This window comes from Dendroctonus ponderosae, unplaced genomic scaffold (assembly GCF_020466585.1).
Source record: "Dendroctonus ponderosae isolate FM_Combo_2020 unplaced genomic scaffold, Dpon_F_20191213v2 Dpon_F_20191213_11, whole genome shotgun sequence".
Classification (NCBI taxonomy): domain Eukaryota; kingdom Metazoa; phylum Arthropoda; class Insecta; order Coleoptera; family Curculionidae; genus Dendroctonus; species Dendroctonus ponderosae.
Genome location: NW_026017213.1, coordinates 2,653,799 through 2,675,753, shown reverse-complemented (window position 1 = coordinate 2,675,753; position 21,955 = coordinate 2,653,799). Strand labels below are relative to the sequence as shown.

Sequence of the window (21,955 nt, the reverse complement as noted above, 5' to 3'; positions counted from 1 at the left end):
GCAAAAATAATACGAGGAGTATTTATTTACCATTTAACTTATAGGTTTATTTATAACATTAGTTACATTCAATATATTTTTTTCTAGGTAATAGATCACGTTTTAAATTGTTCATAATCGGTCAGCCTATTTTACTCCCAGGGCGGATTGAACCAACCAGAATTATGCTTAAATCTCTCTAAAAAATATTTTGTTGATATTGAACCTCGTATGGTTTTGCTGTTTTCCTGACAGTTTTTCCATAAGAAACATGCTCTGCTTGTGCGTTTATGACTATCAGATTTTTTCGTTCGATGCCAGTCTCTGATCGATTGTTTCTTTGCGAAGGTTTCATTTGAATCGTAAATTTGTCAGATTTTTCAGCTTCATTTTGTTTCGTTACATTAGGATCAGTTTCAATATGAATCCAAAGAGTAACATGCATTGAGGGCATTCATAGACGTGCAGAACATTGTTCTACAAACTCTAAATCTCTATTCCTGCATCCAAAATTAACAACTTTTTCGTTTCGGTTGCCGTCGTTTTTCTTGAAACATTTAGATGTTTTCTGTCGAAGACAAATTCCGGAATTCTTTAAAAATGCGATGTCTTTCCTCCTCTTTGATTTTACATCATTTAAATGCACAATTGTTACCTTTCGAACGTAGGCAACGATTTTTTATACTCCTTGTGCATTTTTAACTGTATTTAATGACTTTTTCTTGAAATATCGCCTTTTCTCTTGTCCTTTTATTACTGTTTTCTTCCCAATCGTCACATCTACTTAGTCGATTTTTGTCACTTGCTCGAAAACATTTGATAATAATTGTTTTTTACGCAGACATGATATCGGAATTGAGGTTTATGCAGAAAATATGATGTAAGAACATCCACAAAAAAGTAATGACTCTTCTAAAGAGAGAAACATATGTAGATAAACAAATGTAGGTCTAAAACCCCCCAAATACCCATCTTCGTCAACATATCGACATTATTTCAAAAATTATTTAGAAATTACTGCAATGGAAACGAATCATTCAACACCCAGTGGATAAGTACGGCGTTGCCGATCTTAAGGATCTTAAAAATACCTGAGAAATCGCCCAGTCAACCATTGCACATTTATTGAAAAACCCCCGGTATATACAGAGCGACGACCTTCAAATGACATTCAAACACCATTCAAAGTTCATCAGTCCATCTCCCTTTAATTTCTAACCCCCCTCTCATTGGAAATCCGGTTCATTGCCATTGACAACCGTGTCAAGAATTTTTACGGCATAGTAGCGCATTCCTCGGGACATCCCTGTTCCTATTGGTCCGAATGAGACCCATTCATGTGGACGACGCCCATTGAAGCCACAGGCGTACTGTGGCTTTGACGTTTTGAGGTTATCTCAGTGATTTGGAACGATATTTGTGTTTTTATTGGACTTTTTAGATAGTTCTAATTGGTTAATTGACTGTGAATCGTCGAATATGTAAGTAAGCAAAACCAAGCTACACCATTTACAAAGCTGTCAAAAATCAGATTTATCGGCGATTTTTATGAAGCTCTAGGAATCTGTAGAGCCGCGTATCTTCTAAGGATGACAAAAATTTCAAAATGCTGTTTTTGCCCGTTTGGAAGATACGAAGTTTTAAACGAGAGAGCGCAGTGAGTGAAAAATCAATTTTAATGCCGGTATTTACTAAGCTGGCAAAAATAAGGATTATCGAAAATTTTTATGAAACTTTCACCACTTATAGAGGAAGGTGTGTTCTTAAGACCGTAAAAATTTCAAAAGGCTCCTTCTGTTAGGTTGAAAAATACACATTTTTAAAGCATAGAGCGCAGTTGAGTGAAGGCATTCATTTTGATACCGATATTTACTAAGCTGGCAAAAATCAGTTTTAGTAGCGATTTTTACTAAATGTTCTGCACTGATAGGCTCAAGTGCCCTCTACAGATGTGGGAAATTTCAAGTTAGTACTTGTCTTACTTTGGTAGCCTCGATTTTCTAAAGAAGGGAGTGTAGTTGCCTGAAAGCATCCATTTTAAGGCCAACATTTACGAAGCAGTCAAAAATCAGATTTATCGGCTATTTTTATGAAGCTTTAGGAATATGTAGAGCCGCGTATCTTCTAAGGATGACAAAACTTTTAAAATGCTGTTTTTGCTCGTTTGGAAGAAACGAAGTTTTAAACGAGCGAGCGCAGTTGAGTGAAAAATCCATTTTAATGCTGGTATTTACTAAGCTGACAAAAAACAAGATTATCGAAGATTTTTATAAAACTTTCACCACTATTAGAGGAAGCTGTCTTTTTAAGACCGTAAAAATTTCGAAATTCTCCTTCTACGAGGTTAAAAAATACACATTTTTAAAGCATAGAGCGCAGTTGAGAGAAGGCCTTCATTTTGACACCGATATTTCCTGAGCTGGCAAAAATCAGCTTTATCAGCTATTTTTACTAAATGTTCGGCACTGATAGGCTCAAGTGCCATCTAAAGATGTTGGAACTTTCAAGTTATTACTTGTCTTACTTTGGTAACCACGATTTTTTAAAGAAGAGAGCGTAGTTGCCTGAAAACAGCCATTTTGAGACCAACATTTACAATGCAGTCAAAAATCAGATTTATCGGCTATATTTATGAAGCTTTAGGAATCTGTAGAGACGCGTATCTTCTAAGGATGACAAAAATTTTAAAATGTTGTTTTTACTCGTTTGGAAGATACTAAGTTTTAAACGAGAGAGCGCAGTTGAGTGAAAAATGCATTTTAATGCCGGTATTTACTAAGCTTGCAAAAATCAGGATTAAGGACGATTTTTATGAAACTTTCACCACTTATAGAAAAATGCGCCTTCTTCAGAGCGTAGAAATGTCAAAAGTTTCCTTCTGTTAGGTTGCAAAATATACATTTTGAAAGCATAGAGCGCAGTTGAGAGAAGGAATTCATTTTGACAGCGATATTTACTAAGCTGGCAAAAATCTCGATTATCGAATATTTTTATGACACTTTCGGCATTTATAGAGTGAAGTGTTTGCTAAAGCTCGTTCGAGTTTGAAATTCTTGCTTTCTTTGCTTTGAAAGATGCGGATGTTTACCAAGAGAGCGCATTTGAGTGAAAACAAAAATTTAAGTCGCTATTTATTATGCTTTCAAAAATCAGGATTATTGACGATTTTTGCGAAACTTTCAGCATCGATAGGGGGGCGGATCTGCTTACGACCATGAAAATTAAAAAATGCTACTCGTGTTAGTTTAGATAGATAAAGATAAATATATAGAATAAGAAAGATAAATATTTAAGATGCAAACTCTTAAAAGAGAGAGCAACATTGAGTCAACATACCAATTTTGAGACCGGTATTTACCAAGCTGGCAAAAATCAGGATTCTTGAAGATTTTCATAAAACTTCCAGAATCTGCAGCCGAAGGTGTCTTCTAAAGACCGCGAAAATTTCAAAGTACTTCTTACGTTAACTTAGAAGCAAGGAAGAATTTCGTAGACACGAGTTTCAGACGGTGATATTTCCAAAGCAGTGAAAAAATTAATTTTCCGGATATTTCGATCAAACTTTCAGAATCGGTAGAGCCACGGGTGTTCTCAGGATGGACAAAATTTCAAATTGCTATTTGCTTCAGTTGGGAAGATATGCCTTTTCAGAGGAGAGAGCGCAGTTGGATGAAAACGTCTAGTATTTACTAAGCCGGAAAAAAATCAGTATTGTCGAACTTTTTATGAGAATATCAGACACTATAAAGGAAAGTGTCTTTCAACAACGGTGAAAATTCCAAAATTCTGCTTGCGCTAGGTTTAAAACTACACATTTTTCAAACATAGAGCGCAGTTGAGGGAATGCATTCATTTTGACACCGATATTTTCTAAGTTGGGAAAAGCCATGATTATGAGCTAGTTTTTTCTAAAGCTTCTTGAGTGCCATTTAAAGATGGCAACATTTTTAAATTGCTACTTTCTTTAGTTTGGAAGGAGCGATTTTTTAAGAGATCCGGTGAAACGTTTGGGTACAAGGGGACCTCAGGCTTTACCCCTAGTAGTCTGGTGAAGCTTAATTAACTAAACTAAATTTGTTATACTTGAAACAGGTTAAATGCTCATTCGGAACAGGGTCGCACCAAAAAAGCCTTTAGGTCTTGTTCAAAAAAATCTTTTGTTCTGATCACTTGCAAGCAACGTGGTTGTCGTAATTTTCCTTTCATTCCTGCCACTTCCCTTACTTTTCTTTACATTTTTTGCTCCTTTTTGCTTCTTTCGTCCCTTGATTTTCGCTGAAAACTGCCGAACTTAGAGGTTTTTAGACCGTCGTGGCAAATAATTTTGAAGAAGTGGACGTGCAGTTTTCTCCTTGATTCCACCGAGCAAAGTCGTCCAAACGAAAACTTATCTGTTTTGGATCTACACTATAAACTTCTGCTGGTAACCTGCAAGTTTCAACTAGCTAAGAAACAACGGCCTAACAACTAAACAAAAACCTAAGAAGCCCTCGGTCTAATCTAGCGCTAAGTACCACCTGGGTCGGTTTCATCAATGGGTGCCGTGAGATCACGACATCAAGTTGGTACTCACCTGCAAGATCAAAGGCAGCGTGAAACAAAACAAAGCACAATCAGGTCAAGAAAGTCAGTCGTCGCAGTACCAGCAAAGATCTCGCTTCCCAAGAACAGTACGAGCGGGTACCAGTGCGGAACAAGTGAAAACTGCTCTTTTTTCCGGTTTATTGTGTGAGGTAAGATTGAACGCGCAATACATTCACCCGATGGGTTTCTGCAATTAGAACTAAAGTTAAATCGCACCAAATCTGCAAGTTTCGTTTCCGCTTTAAGAGATTAATGGCCAGAGAAGTATGCGGAAGTTGGAAGCAAAGTTGTCTAGAGTTTTGTTACTTGCAGCCTTAAACAAAGTCTCCAATAGGGCAATGAAGACAGAATTGCCAGAAAAAGTGCAAGTGAAGTAATGTTGGCTGCTTATGCGAACATTGCAGGGGTTGGGGGTTTTACTCAAAAAAATTGGTTGGGGACCAAAGTATGCCAACTTTAAGCTGAAGTCTCAAGCATCGACAGTGCGTTTACTCGTTTATTTAGTTGCAAACTGTTACTTCTATCCGAGCTCCAATGACTTTTTGCTTCAGTGTGAACTTTTGCGAATAAGTCGTTGCCAGTGTTTTTGAGGCATTTTTCATTGAAAATTTCCGACTCGGCAGCGCCAGGCCCCTTTTAGAGATGCTGAAAATTTAGAATGGCTACTGAAGTATATTAGTTTGAAAGATGCGATTTTTTGAAGAAGGCAGCGCAGTTGAGGAAAAATCTCTATTACCAGTTTTATAGTCTGGCACACAGCTGGCAAAAATCAAGATTTTGGACGATTTTCATGAAACTTTCGGCATTGCTAGAATCAAGTGCTTGTCAAAGATCTTGCGAGTTTCAATGTGCTATTTGCATTCTGTTGGGAGATGGGAATTTTTAAAAGATTGGGCGAATTTGGACAAAAACACCAATTTTCAGGCCGGCTTTTGCTAAGCGAACAAAATCAGACTTTTTGGACAATTTTTACGAAATTTTTCCTGTTCATAGAACCCCGTGTCTGCTAAAACTGGCTACAATTTAAACTGTCTATTTGCGAAAGTTTGGAATATGCGAATTTTTTAAAGCAGGAACGCAGTTTAGTAATAGCATCCATTTTGATACCGGCCTTTACAAAGCTGGTAAACATTTGAAAAATATTCGGGATTTTCACGAAATTTTCTGCACAGATATAGTGAAGTGTTGGCTAAAGACGGCAAGAGTTTCACGTTGCCAGTTCATTTTAATAGGTAGAAGGGATTTTTCAAAGCTGAGATCTCAGTTGGGTTTAAACATGAATTAACTCCGGCTTTTGCAACGCGGATAAAAACTAAATTTTGGGCGATTTTTCTTAAGCTTGCACCATCTTTAGAGCCAACTGTCTTCTAAGGAGGGCCCTGTTTGCGTTTGATTGGGAGATACCGATGTTTAAAGTGCAGTTGAGTGACAACTTCTATTAGCGGATATTCTTAGTGCGGCATTTACAAAAAATCTAGATTTTGGGCGATTTCTATGAAACTTTCTCGATTTCTAGAGTCAAGTGTTTGTGAAATATCGTGAGAATTTCCAGGTGATATTTGCGTTAATTTGGAAGATGTGCATTTTTAGGGGAGAAAGCGCATTTCATCAAAAAGACCAGATTTGAGACCGGGGTTGCAAAGTGCGCAAAAAATGTGAATTTTGGGTGCTTTTTCCCAATTTTTTCCCATGCATAGACTCGTGTGTCTGCTAAAGATGATGAGAATGTGAACTTGCTACTTGCATCAGTTTGCAATGTGCGAGTTTCGCGAGCGCAGAGCGCATTTGAGTGAAGACAAATTTGTAAACCCGCATATCTGGCCGGGAAAACTCAGGATTCTGGGCGATTTGTTTCAGAGAAATCGCCTTTTGTCATCTTCAGATCGTATCTTCTAACGAAGGGGATAATTTCCAATTGCTACTTCCGTTAGTTGGGAACGGGCATTTTTTTAAGTCGCGAGCGCAGTTGAGGAAAAAAATACATTTTGAGATCGGGATTTACAAAGCTGGGAAAAATCAGTCTTTTGGCCGATTTTTACAAAACTGCCTGGTTCTTTAGAATCGGGTCTGCTTTAAAGATGATGAGAATTTCAAATGACTAGTTGCTTGAGTTTGGAAGAGGCGAAATTTCAAAGTTAGAGCCCAGTTGAGTAACAACATCTATTTTGTGACCGAAAATTATACAGCCGCAAAAACAGAATCGTGATTTTTATTAAACTTTCACCCTCTGGAGACCAATGCATCTTCTAAAGATAGTCGACATTTCAAAGTGCTGCTAGCGTTATTTTGGAAAATCAGCATTCTTCAACAAAAACATCCATTTTCGGGCCGAGATTTACAAAGCTGGAAAAAATATCAAGATGTTGGGCGATTTTAATCAACTATTTCTCGTCGATCAGGATCTTTGCATCCGGAGAAGATCTCTTCTAAAAATGGTGAATATTTCAATTCGCTAGTTTCCTTAATGTAGAAGATATAATTTTTTTCACGAGAGGTTGAAGTTGAGTGAAATCGAACGTTTTGAGACCGGGGTTTACAAAGCGGGCAAAAACCAGTGTACCCGACAGTTTTTACGAAACTTTCTGCTTTTGTAGAAAAATTTGTAGATTTAAGTGTCTATTGCATCTGTAAAGTCAAATGTTTGCTACCACAATAATTTCAAATGGCTAGTTACGTTCGTTTGGCAGATGCAATTTTTTTAAACAGGATCGCAGCTGATGAAAAACTGTATTGGTCGAAGTGATTAGCCTTGGGGGACTTGAAACGTGCGCTCCTAAAAGTGTGATTTTAACAGAACAGACAACTGAGATAAATAATCTTTTATTATAAAAATGAGTTCGAAAATCCTCTGTCTAATGCTGTTAATTGCTTTACATCAAGATCCACGGCAATTGAACTAAAAACAGGCTTGGCTTCCACCATTTAGAAGCAACGCAAATTCGTCAAAACACTCGGGTTTTGTTGCCTAATATCGGTTTGAATTGAAACTCGAATTCGCGTTTCTCTTTTCCGATCATTTGCATCTAAATTGTTTGTCAGTTCCCCCGAACGCGAACGACTGGAAATGCTGATGAAGACGAAAATTCACACCGAAATTAAAGTTTACCGTTTAGTTAACAAACATATATCGCAGCCGACAGCTAATTGGTCATTTTACCGTTAGAACAACTCAGACAGTTCACTTTGTTAACATTTATAGCAATGTTTCTTAAAAAAGTCACCCAATATGGAGGAAAATGTTAAATAATGCAGCTATTTCTAGCGGTCCCTGTATAAATGTTTAATTACCGCAAACCGATTTAATTATTATCTAACACCAACAATTATCTGATGGCTGCCGCTTGAAACCGACTAGCAAATACATAATTCACCACACATAATAATGAATAAATAAATATATAAATGATAAACAGAAAAAAATGCGTTACTTAACAGTACCAGCGGTTTCCTATGTACATTTGTTATATAATGAAAGTGCATACAGATATAAACACTTGCAATGGCATAATTACAAGGCTGTGTGATCCGGAATTGTTTTATTGTAATTCCAGTTGAACTTGGCTTAATTCGGGCAATTGTTTTTTTCAGTAAATCGACAACAACAAATTCAGTAAGCGCGATTTTGCCAAGTACACATTGAGAGAAATCGTTATGTATATTCACTTCTGAGAAACTATTGCAACAAAGCCCGCTTTCACGAGATATAATGTATTTAGAAAGTGCAATAAGTAACTGTATTTTATTTTAAACACAATATGATCGTTGACGGGGACCGAAAACGAGCGGCAATTAAGAAAATGTAACTTTTGAGTGTCAATTAGTCTTAACAGAGCGGATTTTTTCGTTCGAGTGCTCTTTGAAATAAACGAAAGTGGACTGTGATTGCCATTAAACTGTTATTAGCTGTTGCAGATKCACMATTTTGAATTTAAGYAGCATTTTAAGCAGTTTCTTYGTCTTGCTCCCAGAGTCTTCGCTACTGTAATTGTAGTCTCATTGTGATTTTTTCCTGCAAMATTTTCTGTAGAATTCCATATTGGCCGCGGAAAATRTGCCCCAGGAATGCAGGTTCGATCGACRATTTTTACGAAACTTTCTAAATCTATTGCGGCAAGTATCTTCTATAGATGGTGAAAATTGCAAAGTGTTTCTTGCATCAATTTCRAAGATACGATTTTTTAAAGAGGGAGCGCGGTTGAKTGCAAGCATYCATTTTCMGACMGGTATTTAYTGAGCTGGTAAAAATYGGGATTMYSGAAGATTTTTATGMAACTTTMCRWATCTACCGCSGGAGCTATCTTCTATAGATAGTAAAAATTTCAATGTGCTTCTTGCTGATACGAATTTTTAAAGAGGGAGCGCGGCTGAGTGCAAGCATCCATTTTCCGACCGGTATTTACTGACCTGGTAAAAATCGGGATTATTGAATGTTTTTATGAAACATTCTAAATCTATTGCATCTATCGATGGTGAAAATTTCAAAGTGCTTCTTGCATCAAYTTSGAAGATACGARTTTTTAAAGAGRGAGCGCGGTTGAGTKCAAGCATCCATTTTCCGACCGGTATTTATTGAGCTGGTAAAAATCGGAATTATCAAAGATTTTTATGCAACTTTACAAATCTACCGCGGGAAGTATCTTCTATAGATGGTGAAACTTTCAAAGTGCTTCTTGCATGAATTTGGAAGATACGAATTTTTAAAGAGGGAGCGCGGCTGAGTGCAAGCATTCATTTTCCTATCGGTATTTATTGAGCTGGTAAAAATCGGCATTATCGAAGATTTTTACGTAACTTTAAAAATCTACCGCCGGAAGTATTGTCTATAGAAGGTGAAAACTTCAAAATGCTCCTTGCTTCAATTTGGAAGATACGAGCTTTTAAAGAGGGAGCGCGGTTGAGTGCAAGCATCCATTTTCCGACCGGTATTTATTGAGCTGGTAAAAATCGGGATTATAGAAGATTTTTATGAAACTTTCTAGTTCTACGGCAACAAGTATCTTCTATACGTGCTGAAAATTTCAAAGTGCTTCTTGCATCCCTTTGGAAGATACGAATKTTTAAAGAAGGAGCGCAGTTGACTGCAAGCATCCATTTTAACACCTGTATTTACTGAGCTGGTAAAAATCCGTATTATCGAAGATTTTTATAAAACTTTCTAAATCTACCGCGACAAGTATCTTCTATCCGTGATGAAAATTGCAAAGTGCTTCTTGTGTCAATGTGGAAGATATGAATTTTTAAAGAGGGAGCGCGATTGAGTGCAAGCATCCATTTTCAGACCGGTATTTACTGAGCTGGTAAAAATCGGGTATATCAAAGATTTTTATGCAACTTTACAGATCTACCGCGGGAAATATCTTCTATAGAAGGTGAAAATTTCAAAGTGCTTCTTGCTTTAATTTGGAAGATATGAAGAATTTTTAACGGAAAGAGCGCAGTTGAGTGAAAACATCCACTTTCAGACTGGTATTTACTGAGCTGGCAAAAATAARGATTATACCACATTTTTATGAAAATGCCAGAACATATGGAAGGAAGTGTCTTCTAATGATAGAGGGCACGTGGAAAATGCTCCTTGAGTTAAATTGGAAGATACCATTTTTAAAGGAAAAAGCGAAATTGAGCGAAATCTCCATTTTAAGACCGGCGTTTACAAAGCTGGAATAAATCAGGATTTTGGGCGATTACTACGAAACGCTCAGAATCTATAGAGCTAAATTCCGCTTAAAGATAGTCAAAGTTTCTTATTGCTACGTCTTTTAATTTGGAAGATGTGAATTTTGTAACCAGAGAGTTCAGTTGGAGAAAAACACACAAATTTTTACGGCGAGTTTAAGCTCGCCAAGCTCGAAGAAAAATCAGAATTCTTTCCAATTTTTATGAAATTTTGTCTGTCTTTAGAGTGACGTGTCCTCTAAACACGATGAGAGTTTGAAATTCCTACTTGCTTTATTTTGGAAGTTACGAATTTTTACTTATTAGGGCGCAGTTGAGTCAATCCATCTATTTTGAGGCCGATATTTACAAAGCCGGCAAACGACAGTCAGGAAGTTGGGTGATTTTCAAGAAACTTTTGCATCTCTAGTTTAAACAATCTGCTAAATATGGTGAGAGTTTCATAGGACTGCTGGGTTCAGTTAGGAAGATTTGATTTTTTTAGGAAATAACACAGTTGAGTAAAAACATTCATTTTGAGACCGATGTTAACTGAACTAGCAAAAATGGAGATTTTGGGCGATTTTTATCAAACTTTTTACATCAGTAGAATCACTGATCTTCTCAGGATGGGGAGAATTTAAAATTCTTGTGCGTCCTGGTTTGGAAGTTACGAATATTTCTATGTGCAAGCTCAGTTGAGTGAATGCACCTATTTTGAGACTGATGCTTACAAAGCCGGCAAAAATCAGTATTAAGGGTGATTTTCGTGAGACTTGCAGACCGGATCTGAAGCTTGAAGCTTATGAAACGCGAGTGTTCAGCAAAATGCAAAAAATCGCGTGCACGAGTTTGGATCGAGCAAAGAAGTTCTATACAGAATAGCAAGAGAATGCAATGTTCAATGCGCTAAACACCTGATTATACCACAGAATATTTTAGCCGTCTTTTGCTTATTATTGTTTCACCGTTATATCCTTAAAATAGTTCCAATTGCTCCTGCTTCACCCTGTATAGTAATATAAAATGTTTCAACTGTTGTGCCACTGACGCTTGAACTTGCTGAATGATCGAAACACTTCTTGATGAAAAGCCACGTTGAATAACCGCCATTTGTCTAACACATGATGATGTAGAAGATGAAGATTGTTTGCGCTTCTTCAGGATCAAGGTTGGTCTGTTCACAAGGCACATAAAAACGCGATTCATTCCTAATCAACCGGCGACATTATGAGGTTTAACAACCTCATTAACCATCTCTTTATAGCGCCAAAGTTACATAAGTTCTTTGTATTAAGCGCGTATTTATTTCTTCAGTTTTAAAGAAACGGGTTCTGTTTTCACTGAAGTGTACGAAATTATTGAGTCGAAAATTTCAAGCGAGCAGGAATTTGCATGGATTTGGATGGCAAAAACTGATGCTTAAATTGTCGCGTTCGCTATTGAGTGCAAGAGCAAAATTGAGGATTTTTACTTGATTTTTTAAGACATAACCAGTCGATAGACAACATGCTGTCTTAACTAGGGCTAATTGTGGGAGAAATCTGCTTAATTATTATTATGCAATTTTTCCAGCTAAAAGCAATGGAAACCTGGCTTGAAGATGTTAAGAGGGTGCGCATCCCCAGGCCGAAATTCGGCAGCAGTGGCCGATTTTACGTCTACCCTCCAACCGAACCTCCGAAGGACTATTTTTACGAGGACACCCAGGATTTGAAGATGCGAACCTCCATTCATCAGGCATCTTCCAATTTGGCAAAAGCCACTGAGGAGCTTCGGAGGGCCTTTCGCGAAAAACTCTAAACACCAAGCTGTTAAGCATCAAAGCCTTAAGTTTTAGTCTAGAAAGGTAGTTTCCTCCAGGATCTGCTTCGGGAGTTAATGGGGACAACTAACCACGTAAAAGCCCAATTTTTTCAGTTAAATCGCAAAAATGCCTTCAACTTTGCATTTTACTGGCCAAAATCAACTACAGTTAATGTGGATAATTTCACGATCGGATTCGAATGAAATGGATTATCGCTGGACAATTGGCGATGTTTCATGCGTCCATTATTTGGCACCGATTTCACACTCTGGTTCGCGTCCAATATTCCCAATTTGACTCAGACCGTAAAACTTATCGAGCGATTTTCAGCGATTTATCGAGAACCCGACGATAAAAGGCATTGTAATTAATAATACGGTTGTGTAACAGACTTTTGTCGCTCGACAATCAGTTATGTTAACACGGTTTACTTAGTTAAGGTAAAAATGTAAATAGCTTTGTAAATAACTGTGATATTGTATTTTTAATGCGATAATCTTTAATGGAATTTAGTTTCGATCAAGCATGGGATTGGATGGAATTAAACAGGGTGATTCAAATTTGGTGTCCCGTTCCGGCAGCTGTTGTCTGAATCGGAGATATTTGCAAAAAACTCAATCAGAAGTTTGGCAACTATGTATTTGAACGCGCCTCAAACTTGCGATCCTTTAATTTGTTTGACGACTGTAGAAGCAATACTGATCAGTTCAGAGGAATTCAATCTTCAAATTGTTCTCGCTTTTCATAGAAAATTGAATCAATTAAAAGTTTTCCATAAGGAAGGTGAACTTGATGCATATTCGACATTGTTACACTTTTAAAGGTTTGAAGAAGACACTTTAAAAACTAACCCCAAATCCCTACGGTGTCACTCTCGCAGCGTTGCCAACAAATATCTGCACCAAAATATTTTGTTCCACTCTCTCCCAGTGGCGCCAACTTTGAATCACCCACGGTATAAAAAAAATTGTTTCGGTTAAGTATAATTTGACATACAAATGAAGAGTTTTTTGTTGTCCGAGAATTCTAAATAAAAGGGATTTTTCCACATAAAAAAATCCTTGTCATATAACTTGAGATGATGGAACAGTTTTTTGCAAGAACTTTGGTATATTTAAGCTCTATGCTCCAGAGGATTGCCTTTGACCATTAAGTAAGTGCAAGTAGGATTAAGAAACTTTCTACCGGATTTTTTATTACCTACTCATTGCATAAGCTATAGATAAGTTTTTTTTGGTTATACATATTTTTAGCTAGTTTTGTTTTTTATTTCGGCCACTGTGTTCACTCGACTACAGCTCAGCGGCATTGTGAAGACACATGGGCTTTAATAAATTTATTCTTAAAGTCCGAACCCCTAAAACTCTTGAACTTTTTCCTATATCCAGCAGGCGAAGCAACAAATCTTATGGAGATTCTCGAACGAAGTTCCGTTCATTCAACATTGATTACATTTGCTACACTAGCATCTACGGGCTAATAAACTAATAAACACAGCATTGATTATATGAAAAAAGGGGCCAGTTTCCTTCTAAATGCAATGGAAGTTTTGGTACAAATAAGTGTTAAAATTGGCTTACCGAATCAGTGTAATCCTCTTGATGGAGCTTAGTAGTGGACCCCGATCGAGATTCTCCGGGACTTGAATGTCTTCTACTGCCCACCGCTTGCTCTTCTTCACCGCCAACGAACTCCTGAGGAGAAAAATTATGAAATTTAAAAAGAATGAAAAATTTGTGGTTCTCTAAGGACTTTTTTTCTACGTTTCTTTGATATCGGATCATCCTCAAGGCCTTTGAAGCGCCAGCCAAAAAGGTGTTGATCTTATTGGCATCTTCCGCTGTGAAACATGCAGCACTTTAAAAATTATCAATATTTCTAAACTGGTGTTTTATGTTGTACTTGGTGTTTTTAATTCTCTACCCGATGGTAAAAACACCAAATTTATAGCTGAAACGGTTGTTGCGATATCTGCAAAAAACTGGTGCCATGTTTGCGATGATGCGCTAATTTTGATAAAATTGCGATGAATTTTTCGATTTTTGCGTAAAAACTGCCAAATATTCGTCATTATTATTTCACCCGTAAAATGTGCTCTTGCATGCTCTATCCAGCAGAGTAAAATAGGCTCGGCAGCAGAAGGATTTTTTTAGAAAAAATAATTTGCAACATAGTTTGAAAAACACGAATTGGTCAATCGATTTAAAAAAAATCGCCAATAGTCTCCAAATGCATGTAATGCTTTGAAACCAAGAGATTCTATTAAGAAAGTGATGGTTTTTTGAATGCACTAAAAAGTCACTAGCTCGAGAATTCCAGGTGAGCAAAATTCATTTTTGAAAAACATTAACCTGCAAACTGTTTCACTTGTAAAAGACCAGTGGGCAACTCCATTTTCAAAAATTCGTGATAAATTTCCAGCACCAGCTGTTGGGGTGAAACCTTCCGGGTATGTAGAGAAAATAACGCTTTATTGGACGGATTAAAAATCCACGCAGTAGAGACCACCATGTGAGAGAAAATAATTTTTACAATTTAGGTTGTGAAGTAACACAGACGAGTTGCAATTTCTTTTTGAAAAATTTGCCAAAAATCTTCTAAAGCCCAAAATGCCATGAAACCGTCGGAATGTATCAAGACAAAGATGGTTTTTTAATGCACTAAAAAGTCTACAGCAAGAAGATACCGGGTGAGCGAAATTTTTCAAGTCTGAAAAGGTTGTGTTTGTTGTGCAACTCCATTTTCAAAAATTCGTAGTAAGTTCACATAACGACGTTTAGCGATGAAACGTTTAGAATCTATTAGAAAAAGTCCAGTTAATTGAGTGGCATAATGATACATTTGCCTAAAGGAGACCAATACAGAGAACTTTAAGTTTTAAAACTGTCTTACTTGAAAAAAAACGAGGAGGTAACTCCAATTTCAAAAAATCGTCATTAATTCGCAAAATAAGTTGTTGGGATAAACGTATCCGCATCGATAGAGCAATGTATACTTTATTGAATAGTTTAAGAACCGACTCACTATAGGAGACCACATGAGAGAAAATTACTTTTTCAATTTAGGTTGTACACTGTATTCAAGCAATAAAGTCAAGAAAGGCGAGTCGGCACTCCATTTTCAAAAATTCCCTAAACATCTCCAAAAAAAAAAGACAGAAATCGATGAAACTATCGGAATATATTAAGGCATAGATGGTCTTTTGAAAGCACTAAAAAGTTACTAGCTAGAAAATGTCAGGACAGAAATATCAATTTTTGAACTTAGTCTGCAATGTGTGTTAGTTGAGAAAGACTGAGGAGTTGAAAATTGCATTTTAAAATATTCGTCATAAATTCCCGGAACTGCGCTTTACTATGAAAGTTTCGGGATTTTGCGAGCAAACTGTTCTGTTTTTAATTATGGAAAACCCAGTAGATAAAGAAAATTGCTTGAAGCGAAAAAAAATTTTCAAAATTAGCTTGCAAACTGTGCGGATTGAAAAAAACGTGTTGGCAACCACAGTTTATCAATAGATTCGAAAACCGTCCATTTCTATGAAGTTTTCCGAATACATACAAAAATGTGTGCTCTTTTGAACTTTCCAACAGCTAATAACTAAAAACCCCAGTAAAGACAAATTAATTCATCAAAATTAGCCCGAAATCTGTGGTCCTTGAGCATGCTGAGTTAGGAAATAATTTTCAAAAATTCCTCATAAAATCCCAAAATCTCTCATCCTTATGAAATCCTCAGCGCATGTAAATCAGTGTATGTTGGATCGAATTAGGTAACAATCCACTCGCTAAAAGAAAGTGCTAAAGATAAATTAAATTTTCAAATTTAGTCTGCAAACTGTATGTAATATGCGAAAATTACATTTTCAAAAAATTGCCATAAATGCCCAAAACCACCCATGGTATTTTGAATTAGGTAAAAAAACACTAGCTAGAAAAAATAATTTTTGGTAAATGAATGTTTCTAAATTACCATCGAAAACTGTGTTGTTTGAGTTGGCAACCATATTTCAAAAAATTCGTTAAAAATGACCAAAACCTCCTATCGGTATACAGCTCACAGTACATAAAAAAAGTTCGTTCTATTTAGTGGATTAAAAAGCAAATGGCTTAAAGAACAGAAAAACATAGTAAAAATTGGTTTGAAATATGTGGTTATTAAGAAAGACGAGTTGGCAGGTAAAAAAAATTGTTAAAAATTGCTAAATCCAGCTATGGCTCTGAAACTCTTAGAATAGAAAGAACAAATTGCGGTCTTTTGGATTGTGGCAAACTTCACCGGCTAAAAAAACTTCCTTGAGACAAAGGATGTTTTTGAAATTAGCTTGCAAAAGGTGTCTAGGAACGAGTTGGCAGCTTCATGTTTAAAAAATATCAAAAATTGTCAAAACCATTATCAAACGCTGGTAGTTTTTCAGATTACATAGAAAAAAGTCTTAAGAATATTGTAATAAAGTACACAACTTGCCAGAAATAAATTTGTAAAAAATTAGCCTGCGAACGGTGTTGCATGAAAAAGACTCTATATTTTCAAAAAATTGTTATAAATGCACAAAACTAGCGATGACTTTAAAATTATCTTAGTATTTAGAATAAAGTCCGCTCTATTAAAAGCATAAAAACGTCGGAAGCCAGACCAGATGGGTTTAGAAAAATTACGTTTTGAAAATTGTTGTTTGCCAACTATATTGCTCGAGAATGTTGGCTAGCTGGCAACTACATTAAAAAATCGTGATAAATGTACCAAATTCACCCATAGAAACCCTCAGAAGACATCAAGCAGAACCTACTCTTCTATACGAGTGGAAGATTAACCCCCTGAACAAACCAGTTGGAAAAAACAAATTTTTGAAAATCAGTTTGCCCAAGGTGTTGAGTGAGAAAGGCCAGTCGACAACTAAATTTTCAAAAAATCGTCATAAATTTACAGACTCACCATGACACAACTGTCTGAATGTATAAAGAAAAGTTCGATTAATTGAAAAAGTCGCCAGCTATAGAATATTAGTTGGGAAAAATTAATTTTTGAAAATTTCCGTCGACAACAAATTTTCAAAAAATTGTCATACATTCTCAAAAGCGCAAGTCACGATACAATTATCCATAATACGAAGAATAAATACATACAGATGAGTTTGCTTTATTGAAAACATGAAAAAGTCAGCAGCTACAAAAAACGAGTTGTGCAAAAATACATTTTTGAAATTTTGTGCACCGGTAAATTTTCAAATAACTGTCACATAACACTAAAACCCCCAATCGCCAGTAAACTTTCAGGTTAAATAGAGCAAAGTGCGCTCTATTTAATGACGTCAAAAGCCCCAGCACTAGCAGGTCCCAATTTAGAGAAACAATTTTTTTCATCATCAATCATTAAAAATCCCCAAAAAATCGTTATATTTTACGGGCCAAACAGAAATGTTAACCAGTAGACCCTTCAAAGGACATAAAGACCTTATTTGAGCACATAAAGACGACGAAATTATTTGCTCAAGCTGTCCTGCACAGTGGGCTCAATTTTCTGTTGATAAGAAACTTGAAATACACAAAAGCCTCGCCCTTAGCTGCGCGTCTCTGCTCATGATCGCTAGATAAATAGCAAAATGGACCGGTTTTAGTCTTCTAAACCAAATGCAAATAGCGATTTTATGCGGCTGATTCGATAGTAACTTTGCTATGTAAATGGGCCAAAGTGACCGAACATTGAAGGTCTAGTTTTCGTGCAAACGCTACAGGGGATGGTGCAAGAAAGTTCATGATAGAAATATGATGGTGCCAGTGCTCTACTAAAACGCAAAATATCGCTTAAACTGCGTTCAATCTCCGGAGGAAAATATTTTGCGTTTTTTACAAGCCCTACTGAAATAGTACAATTATTACAAGAAGACAGAAGTAAAAGAGTACGAAATAGTCAAATGGTATTCACCTGCTGGTAGTCCTCGCTTACTTCGGCCGCAGTTTTGCCCGAATTACCCGAAGGAAGCATTCTAGAATACCAGAAAAGGGAAAAGTTAAGGCTGTGGATCTTGATCAAAACGAGGTGTGTCTAAAACAACAGGCATCCACCAAAAAAAATGGACTTTTAGACACACTTCGCATTTGTACACTGGATGTCTGGATCCTCACCTGGAGATTTGCTTATCTGGAAAGCCCATTCCCAGTCCAGAATCTTCACTAGGCGAGCGATAGCCTTCTTCTGGATAAATGCCAGTGGGCAGGCCGTAGTCCTAAAAGGGATTCGCTCTTTTACCTCATCAAACACTTGAAATTCGCTCCCAATTCCTGCTCTTACATAGACTAAACTTAACCATTACCAGATCAGACTAGCAGCTAATTCTACTCAGGTTCACTAAAAACTATTCGAATCTCCTTCGGATACTGTTAAGGGTTCGAAAATTGTACAAACAGCATCAAGCACCACATATGTCTATCAGAAAATCTGCCGTCGAAAAAATCTCATACAGAGTGTTATAAAAGGGGCGTCATTCCTATCAAGGTGTTTGTGGGGGGTTTGACGTTAAAAAAACTACGATAGAAATATAAAAAATAGGATTTTACTCCTGAACGTTTCACAATTTACAACAGGGCCAATTAACCATTGGTCTGCTCAATTTCGCTTCATAACCTCACTTCGCAACATCAGTTTTCATTGTGTATATATAAATTTCAATTTGTCTCTCTGAGTTGCTTATCTATGTCATTCTGCCTCTTCTTAAGTCCTCTATGGTGTCTAAGGACTTTTGCTCGGTAGAGCTAAACCTCTCGTCCGAACTAGAATTATGTTCGGACGGCTTCAGATTTTTTTCTCCAGTTCCAGAACTTTCTGGTTCGCAATTTCTACCTAAATCTCCAGATTTTTTACCAGTTTTCCGCGCCTTTTATCTCTTCCAAACATTTTTTCTCTTGTTTTTGATATCCTCTTTTTTTGCCTTTGAAACTTTCGTTCTTGATATTTTGCCTCGTCTAAGCGCTTTTCTATTGTTGTTATTTCTCCTCTAAAAGCCTGTTCACTTGTTGTTTATACCTTGATTCTTTTTATTTATCCCTTTTCATTTATTCCCAATTTTTTTGTTCTTTAAACCTTCATTTTATTCATCTTTCACCCTTTTTCTCCTGACATTGATACTTTTTTCTAGTTTCTTTTGCCTCGTCTAAGCGCTTTTTCTATTGTTGTTATTTCTCCTCTAAGAGCCTGTTCACTTGTTGTTTATACCTTGATTCTTTTTATTTATCCCTTTTCATTTATTCCCAATTTTTTTGTTCTTTAAACCTTCATTTTATTCATCTTTGACCCTTTTGCTCCTGACATTGATACTTTTTTCTGGTTTTTTTCTTTTCCCAGCGCATTTTCTCTTGTGGTTGATACCTCTTTTCGTGTAATTTTCCCTTTCAAAACGCCTTTTCTTTTGTTCTTGCTACCCTCTTTAGTGTTATTTTTTCTGGTCCAAGTGCCTTTTCTCTTGTTCATGATTTCTTCTCTCTAGCTCTTCAAACATTTTTTTGTTCATCCTTCTCTCCAAAGCGCCTTTCCTTCAGCATACAGCTTAATTTTTGTTCATAATTTTCGTCTGAGCGCCTTATTTTTCTGTTCTTCGCACTTTATTGCTTGTTCTTGCATCGTCTTTCTCGTTCATCGTCCTTTTCTCAGCGCCTTTTCTGCTCTTCTTGATACCCTGTTTCTTGTTGCTCTGTCTTGTTGTTGATACTTGCTTTCTTCTTTTTCAAAACGCCTTTTATGTTCGAACTTTCCACTTTCTGCGTTATTCTGGTCTCTAACTGCCGTTGTTTGGTAGTTAGATTTTCTACCAGTTTTCCGTGCCTTCCACCTCTTCCAGACATCTTTTATCCGGCTATTAATATCGTCTTTTTTTGTTTTTGTTGTTCGCTTTTCCCTTCTTGTTCACGATTTCTTGTGTTTAGTTATTGACAACTTTTTTCATTCACCGTTCACTTCTAAGCGCATTCTCTCCGGTTTTTATGTCTTTTTCCTTCTTGCTCTTTCGCATCTAAGCACGTTTTCTGTTGTGGTTGATACCTTCTTTCTTGTTTTTCAAACCTTCGTTTATGTTCATCTTTATTTCTCAGTGCTCCATATTTTCTTCTATATACGTTTTGTATTGTTGTTATTTTCTTCTAAGCGTCTTTTATTTTGTCGACTCAGTTCTCAATTTTTTTCCTTGTTTCTCCATTCCTTCTGTTCCTGAAACTTTAGTTCTCGTTCTTGACATCTTATTTTTATTCAACTTTCTCTTCTAAGTCTGTTTTCTCTTGTTGTTGATACTTCCTTTCTTCTCATTTTTTCTTTCAAAACTCCAATTCTCTTGTTTTTGTTTCTGCCAATTTCTCGAATTAGATATAAAATGGAATTTAGAATTAACTTAGAATTTCTTCCCTATAGTCCTTGAAGCTTTTTTGTTCTCCTTGTTCGATGTCTATTCCTTCTTACTCTTTCGCTTCAAATTGCGTTTTCAATTGTTCATACCTTCTTTCTTATTTTTGAAATCTTCGATTGTATTTAACTTTCTTTTGGTTTTCATACGTTTCGTCTCGTTGTTCTTTCTCGTTTATACGCCTTTTCCCTTGTCGTTGAGATCTTGTTTCTTGTTAATTTTTCTCTTGTAAGCGCTTTTCCTCTTGCTCTTTATATCTGCTTTCTTGTTCATAAAACCTTCTTTTTCGTTTATTTTTCAGTTCTAAGCCCATTGCCTCCCGTGTTCGATACCGTTTTTCCTTCTTGTCCTTTCTCTTCGAAGCGCGTTTTATCTTCTTGATTCCATCTATCTTGCTTTCAAAACTTTGGTTTCTATTCATCTTTTTTAACGTGCTTTTTTCTTGTTCCTGGCACGTGTTGTCTTGCTCTTTGTCTTCTAAGCGCTTTCTCAGTTGGTTTCATAGCCATTCCCTTGAAGCCACTTTCTCAAAAAAATTTGTCAGAATCACGCATTTTTCACGCAGAATAATTGAATTTTTGTTTGTTTCACATTGTTATACTTTTCAAGTTTTGAAGAGCACAATTTAAAAACTAACCACAAATTCGGGGTGACGCTGACAGGCTTGTCAACAGATATACGCTGGGATGCGTGGTTGCCGTAGTGACTTTTCGTGCAGAAAATGATAGAATTGGGATTTGTCAAAAGCGAAACTTTGTTAAAGCTTAAAGAAGGGGAAAATAGTCCTTACACCGGTTTCGGACCAAATAGTCTTCATCAGTTATGCTCGTGACACAGCCAATAATCCGGAGTTCAGCAGGTTTCGTCAGTTCAGGACACCTTCAAGAGTCAATGTTTTTCATAAATAAACTTAACATTGCCAGTAACTTAAAAATAATGACGCCAAATGTTCTACTCAAGCGTTTTTTATTTTTCCTTAATACCTTCTTTCTTGTTGCTGTTTCTATTTTAAGCGCATTTTCTCTTGTTGTTGATACCCTTTGTCTTGATAATTTTCCTCTTCTAGGCGCCCTTTTTTCTTGTTTTTAAACAGCATTTCGTGCTCATTTTTTTGTTCTAAGCGCTTTCGCAGTTGGTTCCTTAGCCCTTGAAGCCACTTCCTCGCACTTTCTCAAAATAATTTCTCAGAATCACGCATTTTTCATGCAGAATAATTGAATTTTTGTTTGTTTCACATTGTTATACTTTTCAAGTTTTGAAGAGCACAATTTAAAAACTGACCGCAAATTCGGAGTGACGCTGACAGGTTTGTCAACAGATATACGCTTGGATGCGTGGTTGCCGTTGTGATTTCTCGTGCAGAAAATGACAGAATCGGAAATGGAAATTTTGCTAAAGCTTAAAGAAGCGGAAAATAGTATTTACACCGGTTTCGGACCGATTAGCCCTCATCAGTTTTGCTCGTGCCACAGCCAATAACCGGCAGTTCGTTAGTTAAGGACATCTTCAAGGGCCAATGTTTTTTATAAATAAACTGAACTTTC

General features: G+C 36.6%; 1 long non-coding RNA gene across 1 annotated transcript; it reads right to left on the bottom strand.

The window, feature by feature from the left end:
• Positions 1-13,214: 13,214 nt before the first annotated feature.
• LOC125502951 lies at positions 13,215-18,237 on the bottom strand. The gene is made up of 3 exons (XR_007280627.1): positions 18,148-18,237; positions 17,948-18,008; positions 13,215-13,719 (listed from the first exon to the last, which is right to left on the bottom strand). It is a non-coding gene; the product is annotated as an uncharacterized LOC125502951 (long non-coding RNA).
• Positions 18,238-21,955: the final 3,718 nt, after the last annotated feature.